The sequence below is a fragment of the Hesperophylax consimilis genome, chromosome 23 (assembly GCF_061612785.1).
Source record: "Hesperophylax consimilis isolate HC1 chromosome 23, BYU_Hcon_1.0, whole genome shotgun sequence".
In the NCBI taxonomy this organism is placed as follows: domain Eukaryota; kingdom Metazoa; phylum Arthropoda; class Insecta; order Trichoptera; family Limnephilidae; genus Hesperophylax; species Hesperophylax consimilis.
Window position 1 is genome coordinate 16,586,932 of NC_142858.1, and position 25,925 is coordinate 16,612,856.

At 33.2% G+C, this 25,925-nt stretch overlaps 1 protein-coding gene across 3 annotated transcripts in view; it reads right to left on the reverse strand.

Moving 5' to 3' along the window:
* Positions 1-25,925, reverse strand: part of LOC149412376 (frequenin-2) — a 268,559-nt gene that overhangs the window by 151,988 nt on the left and 90,646 nt on the right. For 2 of the 3 annotated variants that reach the window (XM_089646182.1, XM_089646181.1), the window contains exon 2: positions 258-418. The exons of the other annotated variant lie outside the window; for it this stretch is intronic. The gene's annotated coding sequence lies outside the window, so the exon portion shown is untranslated. The remainder of the gene's footprint in view (positions 1-257; positions 419-25,925) is intronic. 3 annotated transcript variants of the gene reach the window in all.

Sequence of the window (25,925 nt, forward strand, 5' to 3'; positions counted from 1 at the left end):
CAAGGCTGATCTGATCGTTAAAAGTTGCAGCCAATTTTGGCTTATGCAACGAGTGTATTTTAAAATAATTTATGTCAACTTTTAAGTCTTTTTCATATGATATTACTTTCCGTTTTAATTGGTAACATGAACTCAAAGACAAGCCATACAAGGAAAACATATTATAAAATAATCCAAACAAGCACCTAACGAAACCAACATAATTTGGATATGCAGAACCTACAACATTGGTTGTTTAAAAATTTAAAGTTTTTTACCTTTTTTATTTCACACTCGTGGTATCTAACACAATACACGTTTTACACATTTTCATTTTACTCTTTTAACCATACAAATTTAAAATGTTGTTTTTCGAGCGGAGTAAACATTACACGGGTTGGGAGAGGTGTCGATCGAAAGTGGATAACTTCACTCGGTCCTGAAATAATCGAAAAAATACATGATTTTTTACTTATTACGTATTGACATAAAAATTTGAGAATGCAAAAGCACAATATTTATGTCGCCGATTAACGTAAATAAGTATCGCAAAAATTATAGATATTTTCTAAAACGGAAAAAAATTTATTCCGTAAACATATTCAAAATTTGTTTTGGGTCGATAAATATTAAATGTAAATTTGCAATAGCAAAACTTCTATATACCTTAAAAACTTGGCTGAAACATAAAAAAAAAACTGAAACGCTTCATGGATAAACACATAAGGGTGAGGCGCAATCATAAAAATTCAAATAAACAATCGCAGTGCACATTAAGGAAGCAATTAATACCGAGACCAGCCATCGTTCTGAGTCGTTGTGCCCCTCTTTTCTCTCTGTTCAAGGATAAGGCAAAATGTCAACAAATAAATCATTAAATACGCTTGTAAACATTCAGGTTTACACTGAAAGAAAATTTAGTGAGAGATATTATATTCATAAATAATATAACAAAGCTTGGTAACATAAATTATTGAAAACTTTATTGTTGATGCTTTCAGGAACGTATTTATATTCCCATAACTAATGAAAACTTTAACATAAACATTATTTACCACGAAACCATTTTAAAACTACCAAAATTATTGTATTTATGTTGAAACGTAGCCAAAATTTAAATGTGTTTTCGGTATGTTTGTGTAGCTCGTACTTTTTAAAACATATTTTTATAAATAACTCACATATTTCATATATTCACATGGTAACTACGTCACCGGCTTATTTTTCGAACAAATCATAACACCCGCAATGTTATGTTCGCACCTTCTATCGCCGAAAGGTATCCAGGCATACATCGAAAAAAAAAACATTTTCGCAAGAATTTATTATTTTACTGTAAATCTCGGCAAGATCCTGTGTTTACTTTTTAGAGTGGAGAGAACGAATGAAGAGTGTATTGAATGGATTTTCCTTTATAAAAGCCGTTGAAGTTTCTTCAACAGAACAAATTTCCAAATTGGATTTAACTTCATTGTAGGTGTAAAAAGTTAAAAAAATACTTTTAAAGCGAATGTTTCTGTCAATGAAATGTAAAAACAAACGTGTCCAATTTACTTTTTCTGCACAGGTTTTTGCGTTTTTTTTTTACAGATAATCGATATTTTGCATATACGGTAATTTTAGTTATAGAACCATTCCTGGCAGTGCATAAACTGCAATAACAACCAGGGAATTATTACCGTTGTTCGGCTGGCTTAATGAATATCACTGATATATTACTTAATGCCTGAAATTTATGTGACGTGGAGAATACAAGCATACAACATGAAATATCCTCGTTAAATTACAAGCGATCGAATTAAGGAGAGTATTGAAACTCACATTGATTGCCTAATAATGCTGGAACCGGAGGATATGCATGGCGTCCAAATAAAGGGTTGAAAATAAATATATTTTTGGGGCAGAGATGAGTAATTGTTTACTTGTTACCACACTTGTTACACTTGTACCAGACGAACATGTGTCAGTCGTTTGGGGCTGGGCTCCAGTGGTTACTAAAACAGCATCTACAAAGAGTAAATTTTAAATTTACATTTCTTTGAAGCAACTCTGCTGTAACCGCTATAAATCTACACTTAGGAATAAGAAATCTGATGTCATGTTCACTTTGTAAACATGACATCAGATTTCACCACACAGGGTGTGATATGACGAAAAAAATGTTCATGGTGATTTTGTGACTTTTTTAATTGGGCGGTTATTCATTTGAGTGACCAGTGATGAAATGTGAAAGATTTTTTTTTCTTCGCCGGAGACCTAATTGATTTTTACATTTTATACTCATTTTACACCCTGTATAAAATAAGAAGTTACTTGTTGCAATATCTAGGACACTTTTTGATGAGCAGCAAATACGAGATTGACAGACCGAAGATTAAAATTAACTGAGAAAAGATGTAATAGGGAAAGACACCGCAAATCATAACCTCGGTACCTACGTGAGTGGTAAGAACGTAGTTTGTACTGGAGTTGTACTTGTACTAAATTTGACTGAACTAGAGCTGATGGTGATACCAACCTCGAATCAGACAGGACTTCAGAAGAAGAAGACAGAATATATCTAATTTACCTACGAAAATATGACAAGAGTACAGCAACTACAACATACTATTATAATGATACTTATCCTCTCAGCAGAAATGACAATTATTAATAGCTGAAATCGCAAAAATAAACAAACATTTACATATTAAAATTAACTGTTAGAAGTTTTGTTTATTGCTCTCTAGACCACATTAAGTATATCAAACGACTTGCGAATATTCCACACGCGGAAGGAATTTAAAACTAAAAAACTTTTTAATGGTCGCATACGGCGCGGATGCAACAGAGTGCACAGAATAATAAAATACCACGAGGAATTTAATATAGTTCCCACTACTAACTATAAAGCCCATTAGCCAAACAAATGAGAAGCAATGGGTTACAATATAGCAGACAGTTGATTCTGTTTCACTTTAATATCGTGTTCAAATAAAACTTTTTTTTTTTTTGTAATAACCATTAATAATTTCTAATATTTTACTCAGAAATCAATTAAGAAATCAGTAATTGAAATTAAAATACCTACCTAGAAATAATATAAATGTATCGTCTGTAAGTGGGCTACCCACAGTTTGATAATGCCTTCAGAGGACGAAACAGCTGTCACGCGTAATAATAATTACACAGCAGAACTTGTTTAAAAATAAACTGTTTTTATAAACCCAATAACAATATTATTGAATATAAAAAAATAAAATGGAGTTCTACAAATTAAACTTAATAACAATAAACTCGCAATAACAATAAAATTTGCATTCCTATAGCATACTCTTAACAATATTGCCTTCACACTCTATAACTCTCTTCCAGATATGTATAAAAACAGCCAGCATATAAAATAATTCAAGGTAATGCTATAAAATAATATTTTTTAAAAACATTTAAAAACGAAAATACGTAAACTTGTCGTGTTGTGTTTTGTCATCTTTCTTCCTTTCTCCTTTTCCATCCCCTGTATTTATAAATAACCGAGCGTAATCAATTTTTACCTGGGTAAGTACCTTTTTGTAAATTCCTACCTTGGCTTTGTGCTTATGTGTAGTTCCGTCTGTTTCCTTTTTGTTGATATTGTTTGTTCTACTTAACCCCCCTTTTTTATTTTTTTACTATTTCGTATCTGAAACTTATAATTTTTATATCAAAATACCATTATAAAATTTTACATATTAAATTCCACCCTTGCATTGAAAGTTTTTCCTGTCCTATAATGAGTTTTATAACTTATCGAGATTGCTCTGGCAAGAAATAATAAAAAATAAAAAAACACGAGGATTGTAGTTTAATTGTTTACGATGCAGGACCGACTGTTATTTCGTATATTAACTGTTGTAATGTCACACATATGCGTGTTTGCCACCAAAAGTTGATTTAATGCATTGTCTTCTGAGTTTCAGCGCGATCAGATATTGGAGAGTGCGTTAATTTTCAGTTCCAAGATTCAAATTTATTCGTACATTAATTCAAGAAAACAAAAGTTAAATTCCAATAGACGAACTTAAAAAAATAAAAGAATGTGTGTGCTTTTCATACGTATGTACGTAATAAATATAAATAATAGCGGTAAAATTTGCAAATAGTTGTGAAAACTTTGTTCGTTGGATATTATTTGTTAGGTTGTACAAGGTTTTATCGCTGAAAACAACTCTTCGCAATAAAATAAGTAGAAACCTGCGTAATTTTGTAAATAAACCATTTAAATATTCCAGCACGTAATATGTAGTATTGTTTTGTTTACAGATACAGTTGATTCAGCGTGAAAAACACATAAATTAACTTACTTGTCTTCCCAGAACACACTGGCCCCGGGTGATAGCAGAACTTATTAAATTGTTAGTAAATTTAGTTCATTCGGCTGAATATTTGTTGCTAAAGCAGTAAAATAATGTTCTGAAAAGCGAGCTGTAGCGCCCTTATAGAATTAATAGATCAACGCATCTATTTTTAGCTCAGAGAATCGTTCAATCTTTAGTTATGGAGCTTTTGAATACACTATTAACCGTCAAAGAACGTGACACAAAATTGTTTCATGTATTTTGTTCCAAGACCATAGTAATATCGCTGCCAGAGATGGCGCGAACTCCGTTCTCACACAATGGTGACATACAGCATATTACAAACTTATACTTATACGAAAATAAATTAAAAATAACAAATTTAATATCAAAAAAAATATCTGCCTCGTAAACAGAAACCGATATAAAAATACAGATATCATTAGTACAAAATATCTGACACATAAACCGAAACTGGTATAAAAATACAGATATTATTAGTACAAAATATCTGACTCCTAAATAAAAACTGGTATAAAAATGCAGACATAACAATAGCCAGTGTCGTGCTTTACTGAAGGTAACCGATACATAGTTTTTTAAAGTTTGGATAAGAATAATCAAATGTAAGAAGAATATTTGAGAAAGGCGATTATGTTATCATCTTTCGCTGGTTATTATGACCAACTGATCATATAGATAAGTTCCTAACGTTTTTGTATACAAAATTATAGTTAAATTATGTTCTTACATGTTTTTTTTTAGTCAGTACTTTATTGACTGTATGGTACTGCCAATAGTTTAGGTATATTGAAATGGTAAAAAATAGTTTAATGGATAGTTATATAAGGAAGTTTCTTCGCGATTTTCATCCTGAAGAAACCATTGGGCGTGGATTACACATTGGCTTACGAAGTCGCCCGTTCTGTACACGTACATTTATTTACGCATTCTGTACTCTGCGTAGTTCTTTACCTAAGTAATCTCAAAACAACGAACAAAAACTATTTTCTAATTAATCCCTGGGCGGGGAACAATTCCGACCCGGGTTTAAGCACCGATTAACGGAGGGACAGCCACCCCCCCCACCATACCCAGGCTTTATTGTTCTCCATAACAAGACTCAGTTTTGCTATATTTATGGCAGTGATATTCATGAACATCTTCGGAATAATTCGCGTCGTAAATAACGTAGGCAATCCCCGGATTTTAGATACACAGTACCTACACTCAAATACGTTCCTACTGTGTATTATTTGTGTTTATCCATTGTCGTTTATTTGTTAACCGAGGGTCGGGATACTCATGGCCTTTTTCTGAACCAATGGATTTACTTCAATCTTTATTTCAAGTATTATTGAATTGAGTATTTCTTATACAACCCAAAGAATAGGTATTTATATAAGCAAACCATATTAATTTATTTGTTCGAAAAGTAACAAGTTACAATAAAATAATTTGACGGCCACGTGGTCGAGGAGAAAGGCTCTCGAGGGTTTCAAATTCAGGTGTGCGCAAGAAAATTTTATTTTAATAATTTGTGTTATTTCCATTATACTCATTTGAAATAGTATATTAGCAAAACCTTTCAGAGTGGAAGATACTCTCAGTATCGCCCTTGTGTAAGACCACTATTCAGTATTGAAACGTTGCTTGAAATTCCTTTGACCAGATCTGTAAAACCAGTTACTTCCCCACCTTTCTCTCTTTTTACCCATCTCTTTCCCCTCTCCATTATCTTCAGCTTCACAATGTACCCCAATTGGGGATGCCATAGTCTAACTGGCTCTAAACGGTTTGGGGATGTTGGGACTCTTGTGTAGTTTCACATAAAAATTAGGCTTTAAAAATACATTCAAACATAATATAACTTTGAAAATATAAAACTAAACAAAAATAAATTCTACGGTTTTTTATTTACATTCAATTTACTGCTGAGTAGTACGTTTAAAGTCAGCAACAATAACATTCTACTGACTAAATAAGTATTACAAAGTACCGGTGTTGGCTTATCAGCAACAATAATAGGGTGACTATACTGACAAGAGGGATAATATAAATTATTATTAAAGAAAAACTTTTTTAGAATTGTTTTGTATGCCATACTCACGATATGATTTAGAAGTTTAAACGCTTTTATTTCGATTTCTACGATATTCTTTACCCATTTATATTTGTGTGTACTTGTATCTCCTATTTTTGTATACTACTAGAAGCTTGTGTAGAATTTTCATTTCCTTCATCATTTTATAATCAAATGCCACAGTTGAATGATTAATAAAAATATTTAAATCAAAATTATATCCAGTATTTCTTATGCTTTCATATTGTCATGCAATTATTGTTTATGGTATATATATACCGTGGATATAAAATAAATAAATTTTCCGCCCGTTTTGGGCGAATTGCTTGGCTACGAAAAATTTAAAAAAAATCATCGGCTTGATAAAATCATTGATTTGAACTTGTTTTGAAAAGTTTGACTGATTTTTTTAAAAATAAATTTTGTCATGACATCTACAGATTTAGCGTGAAGTTATTATGAAACGCGATAGTTTAGGAAGTTACCTAGTTAATTTTTTGTTTGTTATATTTAATTTATATATATACCTACTGGCTACAGTTGGGACGTTTGTGCGATATTCACTGCAAAAGTTAACAATATCAAGCTCTAAGTACCCATCACTCTCCGGCTAACGTACTTATTGAACATTGATAAATTGGACCAACGCACAGCTAAAAGGATGTGCATCACTGAACTTACACCAACATGATTAAGTTTTAACATTTTTCCAAACCAAAAGTTTTAAACCTTGCATAAAAATACCAACTAAAAAGTTTTGTTTCTCAAATATCGGAAACGCATGCCTCTTCAGAAGCCTTCCACTTCCCCTTATCCGTCCGGAATTTTGCGGAACATCTTCAGTCAGTTATTTACTATACAATAAAGTTGTTGACGTAAATTGTTGAATGAAGCGCTGAAATATAAATGTAAATGATTGAAGAACAAACCATCGAATAGATTGATGAAAGAAACATTTCATACTTGATATATTCTTTTAATGTACTTTATATATAATCAACCACCACAACATGGGCATGTGCCTAGTTTTGTGGTCTAAATATTCTTAATGACTGTAATAAACAACGCACTGAATAAATAAAAAAATATATATTGATGAAAGAAGTATCGAATAGATTGATGGAAAAAGTATTAAATAGATTGATGAAAGAAGCATCAAATAGATTGATGAAAGAAACATAGAATAGATTTTTGATGAAGAAGAAGAAGAGAAGCATCGAATAGATTGATGAAATAAGCATTGAATAGATTGATGAAAAAGTATCGAATAGATTGATGAAAAAACATCGACTAGATTTATGAAAGAAGCATCAAATATATTGATGAAGAAGTATATAATTGATTGATCAAAAAATCATCGAATAGATTTATGAAAGAAGCATCGAATATATTAATGAAAGGTGCATCGAATACCGTAAAAATATGGCTTTCATTGAATCAGTATGCAGTAGGTTTATGACAGTTTTACAACTATATTTTAATCATGTCATGTAATGTGCCGTCATGTCTTATTTTTTTAATCAGTAAAATATATATTACACGGATAAGTAGCTCATGACGGGAATAACTTTGCTGACTGAAAATTGTGTTGATTTAAAAATTTAGTTTTAAATTTTACAATACCAGAGCTCACCGTAAGAGAGATTTGTATGATACAGCACACAATCTTTCTGTTTTACGTTAGATGGTAGTTTAAATGTGATATTCTTTTTCATTGTAAGAATTATCAGCTTAAGAGACGTAACTGACTTAGGACGAGTTGTTTCACAGAATTTGAAATTTTCAAAGTTAGTTTTCAAGTTCTGTGTAGGTTAGGTTAGGTTAAGTTTTTTTAAGCAAATGGCCAATAGTGATATAATAACAGAACTTAAATAGAACCTTCACAAAACTTGTAAAACAACATTGAAATTTGATGATGTTCAAATTCTGTGAAACAACCCGTCCTTAATGATAGCTGATACTGATCGGTACTACGTTTTTTAAAAAGGGACAAGCGTTCAGTAAAAAAATCTTAGACATGAATAAATAAATATGGGATTTAAACACAAGATATAGTACAACATATTAAACACGTGAATGAACAATATTGAAGAGAAAGAATGCGAATAAGGAATAGAATGAAATATTTTAAATTAATTAGCTTTCAACAATGTGACAGAATATCCGGATCTTGAGTTCCAAGAAATCCGAAAATCCGGATTCAACGAAACGAATTCAGAACTGCAATACGTAGTCCTAATATTGCATAACCGTTGATTCACTTGTTCACTATTGGCGTCTCTCCATCCCAAACATTTAACTAGCTGCTAGAATAGAGACTGCCATTAATATAGAGTGACTTATTCGACGGTCTCAACTAACGAGGTTTATTATAAACCCCACAGTTCGGTCTGCGCCAAATGCATAACTTAGGCTGACGGGTGGTCTTTACTTACGTAATTAGTGCCAATACCAAAATCAATAGCAGTTACAATAATTTCGTTATTGTTTTGTATGGGTATTAATGTTGCTCTTTACAGTTTGGGCATGCGGTACTAGTGTCCTCCACAAATATAAAATGTATTATTGTCACGACTAACAATCATTGTATTAATAATATTTTCGAAGCTAGGCAACCGATAATGGTTACTGCGTTTGTGTAATTATATTGCTAGTGCTAAAAGGAAATAACAAAATTGGTTGAGAATGGCGAAAACAAAATCAATCCCACTAAAAAAGATATACATAATTAAATGGCTGACCTATTGTGGTCAAAGAGAAGGAATCTAAAAGGTTCCTCAATTAAGGCGATGCCATACGTAGAAATGCAAATTCATGTTTTTTTGGTTTGAAAATTTGATCACTTAAAAATGTTTTAGATGTTTCAATTAAATAGTGCAAGTAGAACACATCTTGGCCTACTAGATGATCCAGTATTTTTTAGATAAGTCTTTTAATAAACCTAGAAAAAATAATGTATCAGGCCTATAAAAACTGCTTTAAAGTTCAAAATCTCCTACTTATGAACGCATTTTCGGTTACGGTTTTAGTGTATAATATGACAAATTAAGTTCTTTATAAAATGATCGTAAAAAAAAAAAATATTTGTGCCTGAACGTCCGCAAAATAAAATAAAAGCCACTTTTTGGCGATGTTTTTTTCTTGTATTTATCAAAAAAGTCTGATGGTGTGGAACAGGAATTATCGAGGTGTCCACATAAGGGGTGTTATTGTTAGCGGCTTGATTCAAAATGTCACACGACATATGGCATCGCCTTAAGTAATAATTCCGAAACAATAGATATAAAAAAATATATAGCCATCACGGGACGCTTGACAGTTGTGAAACATCGAAATTTATTTTTATGGAATAAGTTGAGAATATGAGAGTAAACAAGTTTTTCTGTTCGATAATAAAACTATTTTTTTATTATTATTAAAATATTCACAAAGAAATATACTATAAATCGATAATTCATCATCATTTAGAAAAGATCTATTGCCGATTTTAGTGAGAAGAAAAGCAAATATATCGCACAGAGTTTTTTGCGGTCGGGCCGAATGAAACTTTGGTTATTCCGTTTTTGAGCGTCGTCCTATTTTCATGAAAGGGCGTCGTCCAGTCTTTCATTCAAGAGTCTGTGATTTGCATAAATATATATATACATTATAATCAATTAAAAATATTTTGAGAAGTCTGAACCCTTTCTCAACACCTACGGCACCCTTCAGTCACCATAATGAAATGTTGATCCTTAGAGTCATCCATCGTATCTTTCTATTTCCCTTCAGGATCAGTCTGGGAAACCCGTATTGATTACCTCTTTACAGCGACCACAGAAGACCGCCCCCCGTTTCACGATAGATGGAGTCAGATAGCGTAAGCGAATGAGACCCTGCTCAGTTCAAACATTACAAGTGAATTGAGGGATCAAATACTCGTACATAGTATTTTTCATGAATTTATAGTGATACCTGGAGAAGATTATAAAAATCGTACATGTTTATTTCAAGGTGATTAATAATTAGTGGCAAAAATAAAAAAAATGGGCATATTTAATGCGCAATGTGAAGTAGTTTATCGAAGGTGAGGTGGAAAGTGAGAAATATGAATAGCATTAGAGATCTACTAGTATTCAGTCGTCGGGAAGAGGCATTGCACATTGCTTACACAAAGTGTGTAAGCGATATGCAATGCCTCTTCCCGCGGTCGGCGGTCTGGAAATAGTTGTTGCCGCGTTGCCTTCACCGAGGGGAAAATGAATTATTTGCAAGAGTTATTATCACAGATCTGAGAAGTCTATGGTTATCATAGTAAAATAGTTACGCCAACATCGCATTTCTCGTGTTCTTTTTTATTCTTTAAAATATTTGATATTGTTAATTTGTGGAGTGTTTTCTTTAGAAAATCTTAATCAACTCTTCAACTGCGGGTAGCTTCTATAGACTACGTCGGGAGCCGACGGCGCTGTTCCACCATTGCGGATCCCGTGTACAGTCGTTTAAGTAAGTTTAAATTTTTTCTACGGTTTTCATTTACTTAAATACAAAATAAGTTTTAGTAATAATTGATAATTTCAGTGCTTTAAAGCAATCTTGAAATTTAACATCATATCATAACAAAATATTTATACTCCTTCTGATATAAAGGTAAGATTTTAACCGCAATCATGTTTTTGAGATGGTCGTCGACTGACCATCAATAGTGTTTTGATTAATTGTTCATTGCCACTTAAAATAATGGTTCCCATTAGCCGCTGATTCTCGGCCCATCAGAAATATTTGTGTCCGTTAAATCAACTTAGCTCCTCCACTACTTCCATCCGACGCTCCGAACGTCTGTGATACTTGGTCACTCCAATAGTGATATTCTCCTGCTTCTTCTGCTTCCACTGTACTCTGTGAGTGAACATTATCGTCTCCAAGTTTGAGTTTAGCGGGCTAGATTTCCATAGTATTTCAGAAGACATAAGCAGACAATTAACATCCTATTGTGGATACCTAGTTCTTCTAGAATGGATATATTAGTGCGCTTGTAAGTCCACGGAATCCTTACCATTTTTATCAAGCAATTCATTTCTAGAAAGTCTATTTTCTTCCTTTAGCTGGCTCTAAGTGTGCATGTTTCCACAGAGTATGAAAATATGTGGAAAATCCATGAACATTAAAATTTATGAACTTGCCTTAACATGAATTGAGTATTATTGCGACCAGCTTCAGGTAAACAACGTGTTAAAAAACCATATTTTTGGCACCAGTAATTTTCGAAAATGCTTTGAATAAACTACGAACTCCGCTGTACATTAACCGCCGAAGGGCCCATGGAAATAACCAGACGCTTCCAGAAAATGAAGGTTTTTTAGTTGGTTAAGTTTTACGCAGCCACCAATTTTGCGCCATTGTAAAAAGTACTAGTAAATCTTTACTTTATTTTTGAGGACTGATTAGTGATGTTACAATGCGAGTTGCCAGTAAACTGTAGATTCATTTATTAATAGAAAGGGAGTTTTTTCCTCTTTTTTGATTGGCTACTCTATCAATTGTAATGCCTATGGGAAAATTAGTGCCCGGAGGAGTCTCTTCGTGGTCGTCTTTGCCTATATTACACCATATTGGTTTCTAAGTCTGCTAGAGCACTTGTTCTTCCAAATATGTTATGTTTGTCAATCACCATTTGTTGATCAGATGGCCCAAATTATATTTTTCTTACTCATTTCATTAATATTCTTTATTTCTAATTAATTTCTTCATAAGAAGTGGCGATTAGTGAAGTGTCATCTGCATATTGGAGATTATAGATTTTTCGTTCACTATTTTTTTATATAGGACCTTACCCATTCCTTATTCACCATAATATACTCGTAAATAAATAATCTTGGTGACATAATATATCTCCGGCGTACGCCTTTCTTTAATTTAAACGTATACAATGTTTGGGTGTCAATCTAGCTTTATACTTGTCCTTCGCTATACAGATTTTAACGATAGATGCAACGTATTTAGGACATCACTTTAAGTAATACTCACAGATGGTTCCGCTGTACGTAGTAAAATGCTTCGGAGTAAAAGAAGCAGAGCATAGCGGGCAAGTTCCGGCATTTTTCGATAAGTTGTCGGATGTTGGATACTTGTTCTTGAGTTCCTCTGCCCTTGACAAACCTTGCATGTTTGCCTGGTATTTGGCATTTAGTTAGCTTTCAGGATGCTTATTAATAATATTTATTTATTTGAGGAACATAATCAGTCTAAGTAATACAATATACATAAGAGGATAACAAAAAAAAACAGACCAATTATTAATGTTCACAGATAGATATTCAGAAACATAAAACTAACCTGTTAACTAGAATACTTAATAAAAATAGAAAAAAAAAACAGAATAAAGCAGCAAATAAGAAAAATAATAATACGAATGTAAATTCAACAAATGATAAACCTATAATATGCCTACCATAAACAGCAATAAAATAAATGCGATTATAACTATACTTAAATAGACTTGGGTTGGAACGGGAGAGGGGAGGAGAGGGATAAGGAAAAGTTGCCACGCAAGTAAAATTAAAATATTTGGTACAATCAATTTAACAGTCGTGAATATGAGTTAGAATGTGATACAATGAAATTCTGTAGTGATAGTAACTAGCAGTGAATATGTCAGCACGAGTGTCTATATTTGCAAATTTATTATTATAGTAGTTACATGTCCTTTGCATAAATTCATTTTGATTGGAATTTGTATTGCATCTATCAATGTAGAAAAGGGTATTTTGTCTGCTGTATCGAATTGGCGCATGGAAATTTATTTTGTTCAGCAACTCCGAGCAGTCAACTTATAGTTAATAATTTTATACAAGAGCATCTGATCAGCGACAATCCTCCTGTTGAGTAGTTTCGTGATTCGAAAATGTTTCTCGATTTCGTCGTAAGAGTTGTATTTTTTATTTTTTTATTGTTGATACATTATTTTACTATATTTCATATTTTAATTCAGTAATGTTGGCCTCACTGGGTTGTTTACCCGTGCTGAGGCCCCCATTTTATAATATAAGAATTTATACATTTAAAAAAAAAAGAAAAACAACATTAAAATAAAGATAAATTTAAATTTATTTTTTTAATTTGTATATGTTAAATGATTTAAAATTGAGGAATTTGAGAAATCGTTCCTGAAATCTTTCTAACCTGTTAACATAAACAATATAGCGCGGGTTCCAAACCGGTGAACAGTACTTCAATATGTAACGTTGTCTTAGTGGCATGTGATATGAGGGAAATTGTCCTTTAGTTCCCGCATTTATTCGCTAATCTCTGTTTATGTAACGGTATGAAAACCAATTCCACCCAATCCTTTGGCCATTTTCTAAGTTGCCAAATTATGTTGTCACATTGTTGATTTCTTTGTCAACCGCAAGCTTGAGAACATCAGCTGCGATCCCATATCTTTTCATCGATGTAGGCCAAATGGTTTAACTAAAATTATTAAAAATAAATATATCGTAGAAAACTTTATTGCACGATTATTTTATTATCATTCAAGCGAATACCGAGAACAAGAGTACCAACTGCCCGAAGCTAGAGGGACTTCATGGGATATTTTGTGGGGCTGAAGGGAAAGTGATGGGAAATAGGAAGGTAGTAAATTACCTACCTCGCTATTGCCGTTTAATATAAAGCCGTTTTAAAATACGTTTTGATTATTCATTGTTGCAGTTATTGTGGATTTCACTTGGACAGTACCTACGGATAGAATCAACAACTCTAGTATTTAAATATATATTTCAAAGGCGTTTTAAATGTTGTCACCTTCCATCGGAATAAAATATGTATTAGCTGTCTTTATTTGGGAACACAAAATAAAGGTAAACGTATATAATATATTCCAAATTAATGGGAGGAATTAAATAAATCGGATGAACTCACTTTCGAGATATAAATATATCTTAAAAGCAAAGGCGCTGCATGCACCCAAAATGAGTAAGGTTCTTTCTTCGAATGAATTACATATTTAAATTATTGCGGATCACTTCAAATACGAGTACATCTGTTAAACTTTGTTGATTTTTTTAAAATGTGAATAATCTAAAGGGGGGGGGTAAAACTGACTCTTGCGCAACAAGTTTGGCAAGACGGGACGACGCTCTGCGCCGCGTGACTCGTCGGCTCTTTCCGCTCGGCTACCAAATCTTCGAGCGGTAAATTTACTTCCATTCTCATCTATTCTAAATGCTGACGAATTTTCAATATATTTTTGTGGAAATACTTCAATGATAATTAAAGAATTGTTTTATTTTCAAACGTGTAAAGACTTGCTAATTTAAATTTTCAATTCCTTAATTAAAAAATCAATTTCAATATTTTACGTGTTCCAGGCGTCACGTGACGGCTATTTTTTATGTTCAGGTGAGGAAAGAATTTTTTTTCATAAAAAACTTACGAAAAATTTACGTAATTAGATCAGACTTTGGACGGTTTACGAAAAACAAACAAACGAGGCTGAATGGTAAACGAAGAAATTGAATGAGAACGAAAAAGTTTGAGTATCAAATGAACGTAATTCACATCAGTCATGAATTTTATTTTACATCTTGTTAAAAATATTTTTTTAATTCCCTAATGAGTCCTTATTAATACCGTCTGGGAAGGGCGAAAAATGTTTTTCAAATTTATTTAACATATATTTTAAATAAAGCTTTCGTAAAGTCAATAGAAATAGCTGCATTAAATACAATGTTGGGTTAAATTTGATTTACATTGCTTTTTTTTTTAATTGCCGGCAACCCGGGCGTTTATTGCAATAACATGATCAAAGTTACAAACATGAAAGTAACCCGCCTCACTAAAAGATTTCTGTTCTGAGGTTTTCTATCTTCTGTTTTAAATCCTATATTTTACGATTGACATTTAAATCTAATACCATCTACATAAAAACTGCAAAATATTCATCTGACATCCACTCTTTATGTCCAAACCATCTAAGCGTTCTTTTCTTAATCTTATCCATTTGGTTTACATCGGCATTATACATGCACACAGAAAAGTATTAGGTTCACTTGATCGTGCCATGTCATCAACGTGCGTCTCCGACTTCTCCTACCATTCAGTTCCATGTATAACATTCTCATTACACCTCTTTCTTTTTTCATTAGCTTTTAAGCTCAATATTTGAACCTTGATCTTTGAAAGTTAAGTTTGCAAAATCTCATCGCGATATATCAAAATTCTGCTTTAATGGGTGATAAAAAGGTTTGTGTTTAGGTTTTAGAAATATCATATGAACAACGAACTTCCTCTTACTATAAAGTTTGCAAAATTTAATCAATCTTGGAATAAAACTGTAGATTTGTATACAAACAAAGCCACACCGGGATACTTCTTTATTTTATATTTTGTTTTTTTTTAAATATTAACTCCACACAGGAGGCCCTGAAGAAAATAATTTCCCTCAGGGCCTATGTCATCTTTGGGGATGCTGTGTGGAGGGTCTTTTTGTGGAGAGGAAGGAGTGAACATGGGTCTTGAAGAGTCCCATGTTGTAGGAGGTAGGAAATACAGAGGCCGGCAGTTCGTTCCACAGCCGAGCTGTTGAACTTAAGAACGAATCGTAGAAGCGACCCGTTCTCATGTGACAAATATCAACCGTCTACAAATGTTGGGCGCGCGTTTGGCGTGTATCCAGACTACTCACCGGTGCCGAAGGGATCAATGACGCTAGTTCCTCAGAGCATCTTCCATTGTAATACCGATAGAACAAGGACAGCATACCTACCTGACGCCTGTGCTCTAAAGATTGCAGTCCGTTTGTTAAGATTGGGGAATCTATCAAACGGACCGCCCGTTTCTGCACAGAGTCAAGGGTTTTATTCAGGTATTTAGGGGCTCCAGACCAGAGATGGCTGCCAAATTAAAATATGAATATAAATAAAAATCTGAAGTTCCCGTTGCCCGGGCTTTATGCAGAGTTCACTGAAATCAAATGTGGATAGTAATTTTGATCCAATTTTAAACGTAAAGTTTTGTGAATTTCATCACCAATTAAATATGCAGAATTAGACATCGTAATTTTCCTCTAATTTTGAACATCAAATTTTCAAAATTTAAAAATACTGCTTTAAGGGGTGTGAAAAGGGGATGGGGATTGTTTTTCGAAATCTCATATAGACGGTGACCTTCCCTTCGTTTGGAAAGTCAAGTGTAAAACATTTCATCAACCTCGAAATAAATATAGATTTATATACAAATCAAGTTTACGCAGCCCGCCACAAACACATAAATATTCTTCTTTATATTAATAGATAGAATAATAGACAGATGCTGGGACCAATTATTAGCTTATGCTCTCGCTTTGATATTCAAAACATCTTTTGAGGAAGACAACTTCCCCAAAGTCTGGAAACAAGCAATCACTACACTAACCCACAAAATGGGGCCAAAAATAACATCCCAAACACCATTAAATTTGATTTTTAATAGCTTAAATCTGTTACGCTTTGCTGTGGTTCAGAATGTCTGTGCAGATAGGAAACAATAGCTGTTTAAAAAAGCATGTTTGCCGCCAAATAAATCGTCTTGCGAAGGGCGTTCATAATTGATTCAATTAAATAATGGCTTCAAAATTATTCCTAACTAATTTTATTTTATTTTATTTATTTATTTATATTATTATATTTAATATATATATATATTGTTTGTAATTTATATATTTATATATAAATTACAAACAATCAAAACAAAATGAACCTTTGTCTGTCCAACTGGGAAGGATTCCCGTTTCAGGACAGCCAAATTGTGTATTTAGTACATAATATTCTTACAATGGATTGGCGATGCTGTCAAAACAAATTTTCAGAACATTGTTGATTGCATTCGAAGTGACAGGATGGTTTCTTTATCCTTGAAAGAATCGCAAAGATGTAATTTATTACCAGGGTCAATTTGGATAACATTAGTAATTGCATTCAGAACAGATGAATGGTTTCTTTCGGGACATCACAAGTCTGAGATTCTTTCCAGGGCATTTTGGAGAACATTTACAATTGTATGGTTAGAATTTCCACATTTATAAATCAGTATAAGACATATGGATCCTATAGTACTATATGATGGAAATTATTATTTCTTGACATTTGAAAAGTAATAAACCAAGCTCCTAGTGAGGTGTTCACGTAACATAAAATATCACCCACACACAGTTTTACCGCATCAACCTATTTTCTCTATATTTTGTACCCTTTTTCCTTATTTTTTTTCACTAATACAATATAAACCATTGTAATCATTTGTAAAATGTGTATTCAAGAATAGACATAAATAAATAAAATTATCTTAACTTTTGAATCAAACGTTATTAGAATTGCTACAAAATAATAAGACTTGACATGGGTGAGAGACGGATTCACTGAGGTAACTTTTAAACCTTCGGGCGCCGGTGAGCAGTGAGTTCACGTACAACCAGAGGCTAATTTATGTTCCAACATATTAAAGGGAACACCTCGAGAATAGGAGGATTACAAGGCTTAGCCTTCGCCCTGCGGAACACTTCAAATTAAACTCACTAAGCGCGGCTGGGATCACTGTTAATATCTAACAAGCCAGGCCTAGATATCTGGCGCGATTCACAAACATAGGGAATACCCTACGTTCGGTGAATAGAATAAATTATTCACTTAGAAATTTAATGTCTCTGGTTGACCAAATTAAGAAAAGTTATTAGATTTATGAGTTTAACAATATTTAAAACTTTGTATGACCGTATTAGAAATGAGCAGATCTTGTAAGAATGCACGGCTGATGTAAAGCGTAATACGATTTTAAATAAGTAATTATTGAAATAACACAAATTAATCAAATAAAATTTACTTGCGCACACCGAGATTTAAACCCATGATCTCCAGCTTGCTAGTCGACAGCATTACCCCTCGATCACGGAGGCCATCAAAACGATGAACAAAGAAAGGAAATTAATTAGAATATATTATAGTAGAAGACGTAGCGAACGCCCGGGGAATAAATACTTGGCAAAATTATCAAATAATTGAGTCGGATCAAGTTGAGTGTCAAAAGTCAAAAGAACAGATTAATTTATGGTATATATAAAAATATGAATGTGCACCGAGACAAAATTTTTTGGCGATCTATCCTGTCTGCCTAACCTTGCTGGAAAATTGGCCTAATCGTTAAATATAATTATATTTAAAAAAATAGCCAATTTTACCTCAGGGCGAGAGGTTTTTAATGTAATATATTTCTTTTCTTATTGTTATTGTTATGTTGATACTTATTGAAAAAATAGCACTCAGCTTTATTTTGGTCATATTTGTGTGAATCTGTGTTTTCTCATTTTTTTCCAAATATTCTCATAATAAATAATCTAATTGAATACCGTACTCGCCTTACGAATGAGCACTCAACATCGTGTTTGTGTTTCAAAATAAATAGCACCCCATATTTCCAGAAATATACAGACCGACACAAGTCATGTACTTCAAGATACCGATTATTATTTTAGGCTGTTTTACCAATTCCATTCTTGGGTAGTTTTTTTCTTAACCAGTAGTGTTCAATGTAATCGAATTTTGTAATATTTAAACGTTTCTATAACCGCCTATTAACACTTTTAAATTTATCACCGTAAGTTTTAAATAAGACACGTCTTGTAATTAGTTAAAGGAAATCAAAATAAATTAAGTTAAGACCCGTGTTGGATGCGTTCTACTGAATAGCTGAGACAAACAACTCTCAACATAATACGAAAAAATACGCGACGATTCACAACAGACTAGGAAATAAACTGAGTTTATGGAGCTTTCACATTCGGATACGATCGGCGCTGTAGGGGGTGGCAGAATTCCTTTATCAAACACATTCTAAACAAGAAAAGCTGAGGTAATAGTTTGTGGTTTTATCAACGCTATGATCCCGCTGGTGGAAATGCCACCATTTATTATACTTTATGGCATTCAGAAGAAGGTATTTCGGGTGTAGGTCAGGCTAGCCATGAAACCGCCTTTTTATTTCATGTCAAAAAGAATGATAAAAATTTCGTGTTAAAAAGAATTTTAAAAAGGTTAACTTTCTACGCTGATAAGCGACCTTTTTTACATGAATTTATTTTAATTTAACTTTAACAACTTGACTTTACCTTGATCGGTGAGTTTTGGATATTACGTTTTGAAAAACCTTACGCTTTGAAGAAAAATTGCTAAATGAATATCGATGATAATAAAATGTTTGGCCGCATTTTTCTGTTCTTTCATTTCTCTGTATATAAAATTGTAAAATGGTAATAATTTAAAATAATAAACTTTACGATAAAAAATTCCTGTAATTTAATCCAAAAGTCACATAAACGTATAAAACTACTGACAACTTATGACTGCAACAATTGATATTTTGACTCTATTTATATTATATATTCAAATAATATTCTTTGTACAACGATATTGTAAATGCTAATCTAAAGCACAAATGGTTTAGCTCATTGGTGTCCTATTTCTAATAGTTAGCACAAGTATAACAATACCTAAATTTAAATATATTTTTTTGAAATTTGAATATTATAAAGTGTAAACATATATTATTGAAACATTGATTTGCTGTCAAGTAAAAATACTTCATAGGTCCAATATGTATTCAAATTAGTTTAAAGTTCGAGTGGTGTTTTAGTTTTAGTTATGCTGGGATCATTTGAGAATCTCACGCTAATTTTCTAACAATCAGGGTTCAAAATAACCAGAAAATATTGGGAAATCTCCTGCTATGCCACCATCATTGTTTTATGATGGAGGACTTAGCCAGCCGAAGAATTGAAATCACGATGCCTCGGTGGGAATTAGAAGATATGCTAACTCACCCTAACGACTCTGACCGGTCAGGAACCTACAGAAGAAGGTGATCTCCTGCAGTGGTGATGTCTTGCAATGATTCAGAATTTAAGGGTCTCGAACTATAAGAGGACGGTATCCTTCGGACAGAGACACAGCCGATATAGATTTGTGATTACCAGTGTACCTGCTATGTTATAAAATAGTGTTATTCAGTCAACAGAAAAAAACTATTTTATTTCATGGCAGGTTTACTGGTGGATTTCGTATTAAGTCACTAGGTCAAATACAGACAACTTATGTACATGCGAGCGTAGTTAGGCATTGTACTATTTGAGGACAAGATTAGTCAGCTATACTAACATTTAATTCTCTAGATATTACAATCCGTCCACATGGAAATGTAAAATATTGTGGAATATTATGGTTATAATTAGATAGGGGGGGACACCACGTCACGTAGTCGGTAAAATTGTAGTTAGTTTTCTCTCAAGAATATTTAAAAACATGACGAAGGAAGTGAGTAGTGACTCCGGGTGGAATGGCGTCGGAACTGCTTGCGGCATGGTGCTGCCAACTTCGACTGGAATCGTATTATTTTAACTTTTTATCACGGCCTCCGTAGTAGAGGGGTAAGGCTCTCGACTAACGAGTCAAATGTCGCAGGTAAAATTTTAGGCGTACGCAAGTGAATTTTATTTGATTGATTTGACAATTTATTCATTCGAAATAGTATATATTATACTTGCGGCACGTCGTAGTGTCGAAAATACTCTCAGTATCGCCCTGGTGTAAGACCACCATTCAGAATTGAAACGTTGCTTGAAATGGATTTAGCCTATTTGGTGAAGAGATCTGAACAGCCAGTTACTCCCCCACCTTTGTCTTCCTCATCTCCTTCCCCTCCCTAATACCTTCAGCATCACACCATACCCCAATTGGGGATGCCATAGCCTCACTGGCTCCAGATGGCTTGGAGCAGTTGGTATTCAGTTTTGATCTGGTCACCAAACCCATTTCAAGCAAAGTTTCAATTCTGGATGGTGGTCTTACACCAGAGCGATACTAAGAGTATCTTCCACTATTGATAAAATTGAATGATTTTGTAAAATATTTGTACAAAAGGTACTTCATTTTTATGCGTGTTAAAAAATAAAAATATATATATATGTATATATATATCTACGTGTATATTTTTTTTATTGTTCATCACAAATTTTCTTCATATTAATAAATATACAGTATTTACCGTCTCGCTTGTATGAAAAGAACTGTGTGCCGTAGATATTCTCTATATAAATAGATATAACAAATACTCGAATATAATGTTATTTGGACGCTGTCAGCGGCAACAAAGTCACAAGGCACTTAAATGAGTTAGCAGTTTACTTTAGCTCGGACCCACAGAGCTAACAAGTTATTAGAGTCTGGACTGGCGAGGTGAGCCACAACTAGGGAAATGCGCTAAATGTAATATGCCATTTTGCCGAATAATATAACTAATTATGATAAGTAAACTTTCCATAACACGCTAAATACCTATTTACTATCAGACGAAATAGTTAACGTGTATTTCGCAACAGATTTTAGATTTTTTTTTCTTGAGATAAATATAGAAATGGACCTTTTGATGTACCTACTTATTTATCTAGACTTCAATGGATGGTTCAAAGCTCCATAGCTCATAATGAAAATGAGGTTAATACCCGAATGAAGTGGAATTATGAAAAAATAATCGGGTGGCATAAAAATAACCGGGCGGCCTAAAAAAAAATAATTGTGTCACTCCACTCAGTTACTCTGAGTTTATTGATCCTAGCTGCAGAGTGTAGGGTACCCTGATGATATCCAATATTCGATAGAAGAGGGCATCGTGTAACGTTGATTGTCACCGCATATATTAATCTTACCATATTCCAGTGAACAGACCATAGCTTGCATCAATCATGGGTATTGAAATGAACACTCGGAATATCAATTGAGATATAATAATATGTTGTTTATTTAATTTAAGACATTAAATACAAGAGCAAGGACTCAAATTTAGAAAACAGGGGTGGTTGGCTATTAGAAAGCACAAACGTAATATGAACCTGGCCATGACATTTACTTGTAAAATTATATTAACTAAACATCTTAAAATAAGACATCAACAATGAGCGCCAGTCTAGAAACTAGTCTAAACAAATTTATAAACATGGTGATATCTAAAAAATTATGTGTCTATTTCATGAGGATTATAAAATGTCTCACGTGCATGAATAATCTCCCGACAATCAAGCAGCTCGCCCTCAGGTGTGTTCCCCACCAGCCTCGAAAACCAACTGACGACTTCTCTGGAATTCAACGCGCAGCTTTTTTGAATCCTCCGAGTGACAGCTATAATTCAATGCCAACGCGTGTCTAGAAGTCAACTATGTGAGCGGACGGTTCCTACCGCTACAACCGGAAGGGGATGAACAGACTTAACCTTTCGAGGGGTCATTAGTGGTAAAAAATATACTTTACAGTAGAAGATACCCTCAGTATTATCTTGGTAAAAAGACCACCACTATTAATTGGAACGTTGCTCTAAACAGCTTTAGCCGTGTTTGGCGACAGACATGAATAGGAATTTACTCCCCTCCCCAATCCTTCAGCCACACAACATACCCCAATTGGGGTTGCCATGGTCCCACTGGCACTGTACAGTGAGGAGTAGGTGAGATTCTTGGGAATTCGCAGAATCCACTGGAAAGTGCAGTTCCTTTGAGTTGATACACGTTGGAATGAACTAAAGACTAAAAAAAGTGGGATAAAAGTATCTTCTCTCCTATACGATAAATATCTATATGTTTTGATTGTTGGGTAGGTAGGTACGCATTTGATTGATTTAGGTAAAAGGTATTTTAAGTTAACTGATGTGGGCAGAACAAGCAGGAAACACAATTTGAGACGAAACTCCCCCGGCTTACGTAAAACCAATATTCCTTCTATCTGCCTGTAAAAAGCGCCTGTAATGCCTTATTCCCCGGCATCTCGGCGCTCACAGGATGCGGCCGCTAACGACGGTGAAATTCAATATCTCGAACCTGACATAGAGATTGTAAATACGAAACTAGAAGATCTAGACTTTTTGAAACTCAAAATAGGGCCAACAAAATAATTAAATATTCAAATATCAATGACGTAAACAAACATGAAAATGAAATAATTTTAAGAAGGTATTAGAGTTTGCCTCATCGAAATTTTTTTTAAAAAGACGCTAATATTAATTTTTGTAGATATCTATTATATATTAGATTCAGATAACAGAATATTTTGTTCTATTTCGTATGCATTTTTCTCTTTCTTACACTTTAGAGTTAAGCGGTATTTCAAGAGTTATATGAGGTGAGTTTGAAAGAGATGGACTCTTATTTTCACAAGATAATGGACTGGGACGCTTTCCGATCGAGATTTGAAATTTTTTTATTTAATTTGAAGTTTAAAAAAATAAACAGATTTCAATAAATAAGATTGTTTACTACATAAATTCCATAATACATTTTAATTTAGCTCGCTGATCTAAAGAGGAAACAGTCTGTTCTTAAATATATTAATTCTATTTACTGATGTCAAGCTATTGGAAAGGGGTTGTATATGTGTACACTCTCGTGGCCTATGTTTCTTTTGAAACTTTCAGTCTTTGCTGAATGTGTGTATAGTTTATTAAGATTTCTTGTTTTTTATTAATGTTGTTTTCGTGTGTATAAATAAATTTTGGATTTTGTAGATTAATAAGCATATTATGTTGTATTCGTAAAATTTTTACTGATTTTCAGTAATTTCGTTTCTTGGTTATAATTTGGGTTATAGTTAGAAATTTTTTTATAACTGTATTCTGTATTATTAGTTGGTCCTTTTTAATATGTAATGTATGTGTTTCCTTTATTACTAAATTATTGCAAATGTGGCCATGAAAAACGTTAATCTTTGTTAATTTTAAAGACCGTCGACACTTTCAAATTCATCACCGATATGTTTTTTTGATTGTTGACTAACCAATTGAAATTTTAGATTTATTAGAGTTAATATAAACCCATCCATAGTATTTGTGAGTGTAGAGATTTTTGTATAGAACAAAAGAGTTAGATTCTGAGACCGACAACTTGGGAGGCGGGTTTGGTACCGCTGCCCCGAGAACCAACTCTTAGTAGAGACCATTTGACCTTTCCAACTGGTCTCTCGACTTATCGCCTTGCGCCTCAGTGGGAACACATTCAGAAGTCCGTCACTCCTGGTCTCACCGATCCCTGATCCTTTTACCATCCAAAAACATCCTTTCCTTCCTTTCCTTAAACAATACCCTCCACACAGCATCCCCAAAGATGACATAGTTTCTGAGAAAATTATTTCCTTCAGGGCCTCATGTGTGGGGTTAAAAAAAAACAATTCGCGTTAGACTGAAATTTGTGTTTAATTTGTAATTTTCTGTTTAATTAAATTTAAAAAAATATATTTTTGATTAGTATTTAGGAATTGGACGAGACTTTAGTTGCGGTAAAAGTTGGAAAATATTCCATCCATACAAATTTGAAAAATTCTTCCTATTGTGACAATCGTGTGCGCACCTCCATGTACTATAGTGGGTTTTTATACCCGCAACTGTTGCAATGCTACAATAAAGTATCTCGTCTGAGGGCGCTCTTAATCTTTCTTGTATTTAATATTTTTTTCGGCTAAATAATAAGCACACATGATTGTACAAAATTTTGTATCTGTGTATTTGGAATATTAGTGAACATTTGGTCTACATTTTAAGTATTGCATGCCTACTCTTATTAGCCTGTTGGATTTCATAGGACACAGCGCAGAAAATAACTTTATATTTAAATTTATTTTTGGAATTATCGTTGATAAATTTCTGAGATGGGACAAACACATAGCCTTTACTTCCACAAAGGTCAGGAAACTTACACATCTGTTTATAGCAATAAGAAATATTCTATGTCTAAATGATTTGAAACGAATTTACTTTGCAATGTGCAATTCCATACTAGACTATGCTTCCTTAGGTTGGGGAGGTTGTGCTAAAACCATATTCGATCCCTTAGCTAAATCCCAGAAATCGCTTATAAGAGTCATACTGAAAAAACCTTTCAGGTACCCCAGCGATTCATTGTTCGCAGAGTTTCGTGTTCTTGATGTAAGACAATTATATATGAGGAAAATCATATTACATACTCAAAAACAGAGGCACTACTTAGCTTCCGTAAACCACTGTCATAATACAAGACATGCAAAAAAAAACCTAACAGTTCCGCCCACCACTTCCTCATCTTTAGCACAGAGACAATTCTCATACTTAGGTCCTAAACTGCTCAATCTCATACCTGATGCATGGAAGGCAAAGAGTACTAATATTCTGCGTATGCAGGTAAACAATTGGCTTCTGGTCTTGGGGAGAGCTGAATGCGAGAATATGCTAAAAAACAGTAATTGAATTGTAAATTTTGTTTTCTTTACATTCTTCTTTACATTTTAACTTATATTGGTATTATATTAGCATTACAGGAACTGTATTTTTACATAAAGAAAGTTCAAAAATTGTTCAATTCTTCGATATTTTTCCTTAAAGGAAAAGTTCCTTCTTTACTTTCATTTTTTATTTTTTGTTATTTTTCATTTCCTTGTTTTATCTTTTAATATTTCTTTAGTTTATTATATCAGCTAAACAATAGTAAAAAAAAAAAAAAAAAAAAATGTCGTGGTATGACTGAAAGTATA